Consider the following 6,000-nt stretch of genomic DNA (forward strand, 5'->3'; position numbering starts at 1 on the left):
TAATTTCTTTAGAAGTTTATGGAAATTAGCAAAGTGGCTGTGGGCAAGACAGAAGTATCTACACTTTTTTTTTGAGATGTCATAATTGTGTTCTACTCCCATTCAACAGACATTTACTCTTCGAAAAGCACACACTACAGGGTAAATAGAGAGTGAAATGAAATCATGCCTCTGGTACTCTCAGGCTAGAAGTGGAGACATACACAACAATGATTCTAATACTGATAGACTGTGAATGTAGCATAATGAAAATGCAAGGGGCTATGGGATATTCTTTCTATATAAATAAGTATGTAGTCCTCTGTGTTTTCTTCCTAGGGTTAAATAATTTCAATTCTTATTTCTCAATGCTTTGTTTACTGTCCTCCTCTGAATCCTCAGGTTTCAATATTTATCTTTGATTATAGAACTCCAAACTGTACCACCATCATAAAGGCCCCAGAGGCTAAAGATTGGAAGAAATCTCTTACTTCCCTTAATTTCCTAGCATTTTGTTTATTTTTGAAATAACTGTAGAATGTTCATGATCCCATGCAGACTTGTTAATATCCAGTCACAGGGTATTGGTTACATAAATCCTTCCACATCTACATAATGAAATGGAGTCATTGAACTATTTCAGAAATATGGGGCACCTGGCTGGCTCAGTCAGTAGAACGTGTGATTTTTGTTGTTGTTGTTGTATTTCACCATAACATTTTTTTTTCAAGTTTTTATTTAAATTCTAGTTAGTTAACATAGAGTATAGTATTAGTGTCAGGTGTAGAATTTAGTGATCCATCACTTACGTACAATATCTAGTGCTCACCCCAACAAATCCCCTCCTTAAAAACCAGTTAGCCCATCCCCCATACCCACCTCCCCACCAGCCACTCTGTTTCTCTATTAACAGTCTATTTGTTGGTTTACCTCTCTTTTCTTCCCCATTTTCATCCATTTTGTTTCTTAAATTCCAAATATGAGTGAGACCATATGGTATCTTTCTCTGACTGCCTTATTTCACTTAGCTCCATCCAATCGTTGCAAATGGCAAGATTTCATTCTTTTTGATGGCTGAGTAATATTCCATTCCATGATGTATATGTCTGTCATCAGTCAATGGACATTTGGACTCTTTCCATAGTAAGGCTATTGTTGATAACACTGCTATGAACATCTGGGTGAATGTATCCCTTCAAATCAGTATTTTATTTTTTATCCTCTGGGTAAATACCCAATAGTGCAATTGCTGGGTCCTAGGGTAGTTCTCTTTTTAACTTTTTGAGGACTCTCCATACTGTTCTCCAAAGTGGCTGCACCAGTTGCATTCCCACCAACAGTGTAAGAAGTTTCCCCTCTCTCCACATCCTCTCCAATATCTGTTTTTCCTGTGCTGTTAATTTTAGCCATTCTGGTTGGTGTGAGGTGATATCTCCTTATAGTTTTAATTTGCATTTCCCTGGGCGCCTGGGTGGCTCAGTTCGTTAATTTGCATTTCCCTGATGATGGGTGATGTTGAGCTTCTTTTCCTGTGTCTGTTAGCCATCTGGATATCATCTTTGGAAGAATGTCTTCTGTCCATTTTTAACTGGATTATTTGATTTTTAGTGGTTCATTTTTATAGGTGCTTTATATATTTTGGATACTAACCATTTATCTGAGATGTCATTTGCAAATATCTTCTCCCATTCCAAAGGTTGCCTTTTAGTTTTGTTTCCTTTGCTGTGCAGAAGCTTTTTATCTGGAAGTCCCTACAGTTTCTTTTTGCTTTTGTTTTCCTTTCCTCAGAAGACCTAACTGATAAGTTGTTATCATCAAAGAGGTTACTACCTCTATTCCCCTCTAGGATTTTGATGATTTCTTGTCTCACATTTAGGTCTTCAATCCATTTTGAATTTACTTCTGTGTTTGGTATAAGAAAATGGTCCAGTTTCATTCTTTTGCATGTTGATGTCTAGTTTTCCAAGCACAATTTGTTGAAGAGACGGTCTTTTTTCCATTGGATATCCTTTCCTGCTTTGTTGAAGATCACTTGACCATAGAGTTTGTGTTCATTTCTGGATTTTCTGTTCTGTTCTACTGATCTAAGTATCTGTTTTTGTACCAGTACCATACCATCCTGATCACTACAGCTTTGTAATATAAGTTGAAGTCTGGAATTGTGATGTCTCCACCTTTGCTTTGCTTTTTCAAGATTGCTTTGGTTCTTTGGGGTCTTTTGTGGTTCCATACACGTTTTAGGATTGTTTGTTCTAGCTCTGTGAAAAATACTGTTGGTATTTTGATAGGGATTGCATTAAATGTGTAGATGGCTTTGGGTAGTATGGACATTTTAACAATATTTGTTTTTCCAATCCATTAGCATGGAACATTTGTCCATTTCTTTGTGTCTTCTACAATACAGAATGCAGAGCTTTTTCCTCTTTGGTAAGGCTTATGCTTAGGTATCTTACTGTTTTTGGTGCATTTGTAAATGGGATTGAGTCCTTCATTTCTCTTTCTGCTGCCACATAATTGATGTGCAGAAATGCAACAGATTTTGGTATGTTGATTTTTATCCTGCAACTTTACTGAATTCATAGATCAGTTCCAGCAATTTTTTGGTGGTCTTTTGCATTTTCTATATAGAGTATCATGTCATCTGCTGAGGCTAGGACTTGTAGCAGCGGTGAGAGCAGACATCCTTGTCTTGTTCCTGACTGTAAAGGAAAAGCTCTCAGTTTTTCCCCGTTGAGGATGATATTAACTGTGGGTTTTTTATTTGTAGCCTATTTAATTGGGAGGTTTTTGTTTTTGTTTTTAATCATGAATACATGTTGTACTTTGTCAAATGACTTTTCTGCATCTATTGAGAGAATTATATGGTTCTTAGAACATGTGATTGATTCTTAATGTCCAGGTTATGAGTTTGAGCCCCACACTGGGTATAGAGTTTACTTTTTACAAAAATATTTCAGAAATAGGGACGCCTGGGTGGCTCAGTGGGTTGAAGCCTCTGCCTTCGGCTCGGGTCATGATCCCGGGGTCCTGGATCGAGCCCCACGTCAGGATCTCTGCTCAGCAGGGAGCCTGCTTCCTCCTCTCTCTCTGCCTGCCTTTCTGCCTACTTGTGATCTCTCTCTGTCTGTCAAATAAATAAATAAAATCTTTAAAAAATTTTTTCAGAAATAAAAATCGTAAAATAATTTGTATATATATATGCAAAAATGGAAGTCACCATCAAAGCAGGAGGAACATGGGTGTTACTTTTTTTGTTTACAGTCATTGCTTTTGTAATAAAAAAATAAGATGCTTCATTTTGTAATAAAATTCTAAAGGAAATTTTAGAATCTTAGTTTATTAGTATGAGGTCTAACAAATCTAAAGAAGAGAAGTAGAAATTGTATATATGAGAGAATTCTTATATTTTTAAGACTTTTTTTTTTAAGATCTTATTTATTTGAGAGAGAACAGAGAGCACGAGCAGTGGGGAGGGTCAGAGGGAGAGTGAAAAGCAGACTCTCCACTAAGCGTGGAGCCCAACACAGGGCTTGATCACAGGACCCTGAGATCATGACCCTGAGATCATGATCAAGTCAGAAGCTTAACTGACTGAGCCACCTAAGAGCCCCTTAAGATTTTTCAGCCTATTTTTTTTTTAAGATTTTATTGTTAAGTAATATCTACACCCAACATGGGACTCTAACTCACAGCCCTGAGATCTACTGACTTAGCCAGTCAGGCAACCCTTGGCCAATTTTAAAATAGACAAAATTCATAGATTAAATCACAGGCTGTTCATTAGATCACAAAAATCAGATCCCGGTGTAGAGTGGGCAGGTCAGGCTGGCTCCCTAATGATGCGTAATTATACATAAGGATACGATTGGAGAGTTGCCTTTTCTTTAGATTCTCAAGTTCCTTTGGTTTTAAGATTTCTCTTTTAATACAAAAGTTTCCTTGGCTGGGTCACATTATTCAGCGTTATTTCTTGACATCTTAGCAGAAATTAGGCAAAAGCAAGAATGAAATAGGAATCCATCCTGGGCGTCGTGGAATAAAGGAGGGGCAAGAGAGTGTGACATCAAGAGTTCCCAGTGCCAAAAACAAGCGCTCAAATTTTACTGAGGCAGAAGGAATGTAAATTTCCCGAGTACTTGTGTTATCAATCGAGAAAATGTTTGTAAGAGTACTTTAAAAGTGTTAGAGTTCTCTACAAATAATAGCTAACATTTATTGAACTCTAATGTGATCACTGTACTTATTCCCCTTAACATTCAATTATGCAAAATCCTATGGGCAGCCACTTCTGAGTGAAGGAGGCCCTGCCAGGATCTCCCATTTTCCAGATAGGAAACTGAGTCATGCAGAGGTTAAATAACATGCTGGATCCCACAGCTAGTTAAGTGGTTGAGCTAGGATTTAGAACCAGAGGGTGTACTCCAAAACCACTCTTAATATTTTTACTGAAATGTAGGTGTTAAGGTTTTCTGGTTGCTTTATCACAGGCACTAGGGTGTTGTTTGTTTGTTTGTTTTAATGGCTTTATGGAGATATAATTCAGATACATAAAATTCACCCTTTTAAAGTGTACATAACAGGGGCACCTGGGTGGCTCAGTGGGTTAAAGCCTCTGCTTTCAGCTCAGGTCATGATCCCAGGGTCCTGGGATTGAGCCCCACATCAGACTCTCTGCTCAGCAGGGAACCTGCTCCCCTCTCTCTCTCTGCCTTCCTCTCTACCTACTTGTGATCTCTCTCTGTCAAATGAATAAATAAAATCTTTTAAAAAATAAATAAAGTGTACACAACAGTGGTTTTTAGAAAATTCACAGAATCGTGCAGGCATCACCACAGTCCATTTTAGACCATTTTGATGAACCCAAAAGAAATTCCCTACCCTTTAACAGTTTCCCCATTCCCTCTTTCTCCAGCCCTAGGCAACCACTAATCTATTTTCTGTGTCTATGCCAATTCTGGACATATCCTAAAAATAGACTCATGGTCTTCTGTGGCCGGCTTCCTTCATTTAGCAGAATGCTTACCAAATTTATCCATTTTGTAGCATGTATTAGTTCTTTATTCTTTTTATTGCTGGACAATGTTCTGTTGCATGAACGGACATTTTATCAGATGATAGACATTGGGCTGTTTACACCTTTTGATTATATGAATAACGGTGCTATGTACATTCGTGCAAAAATTTTTGTATGGGCGTGTTTCACTTCTCTTGGGTAGGTATCTAAAAGTAGAATTGTTGGGTCATATTGTACCTCTAAGTTGAACCTTTAAGGAACTGCCAAACTGTTTTCCAGAGTGGCTGTGCCAGTTTATATTCCCACCAGCATTATATGAGGATTCTAATTTTTCATATTCTCACCAACTCTTTTATTTTTTAAATTTTATTTATTTATTTGAAAGAGAGAGATAACAAGTAGGCAGAGAGGCAGGCAGAGAGAGGAGGAAGCAGGCTCCCTGCTGAGCAGAGAGCCCGATGTGGGGCTCGATCCCAGGACCCCGAGATCATGACCTGAGCCAAAGGCAGAGGCTTAACCCACTGAGCCACCCAGGCACCCCTCACCAACACTTTTTATCTGTCTTTTTTTATTATAGCCATCCCAGTGAGTGTGAAGTTGTATCTATCTCATTGTGGTTTTGATTTGTATTTCCCTAATGGTTAATGATGTTAAGTATCTTTCCATAGTATGCCAATGATTTAATTATTTCTAAAACTTAGAAAATCAAGACTTCAACCAACGGTAATATGGGAAAGACACTAACCTGCAAAAGATCAGGCTCCTAGCCACAGGATCCTGGTTTCATTCATCTTGGAGACTTTGAGCACCAAACACCATTCTTTACAGAGTAGAGGTGTACCGCTTCAAGTGTTTGCTGAATAGCAGTCTGGATGTTCTTTTGTTAAGTCAATTGCACTTCCCTGCGGAACTAATTTTAAGTGGTATTAACTTCACAAATTAATCCAGAAAAATCTTTTTAACCTTTAAGGTAGCAAAACAGTGATATTAATACAAGCCTGAGCCCT

This window comes from Lutra lutra, chromosome 5 (genome assembly GCF_902655055.1).
Source record: "Lutra lutra chromosome 5, mLutLut1.2, whole genome shotgun sequence".
Lineage (NCBI taxonomy): Eukaryota > Metazoa > Chordata > Mammalia > Carnivora > Mustelidae > Lutra > Lutra lutra.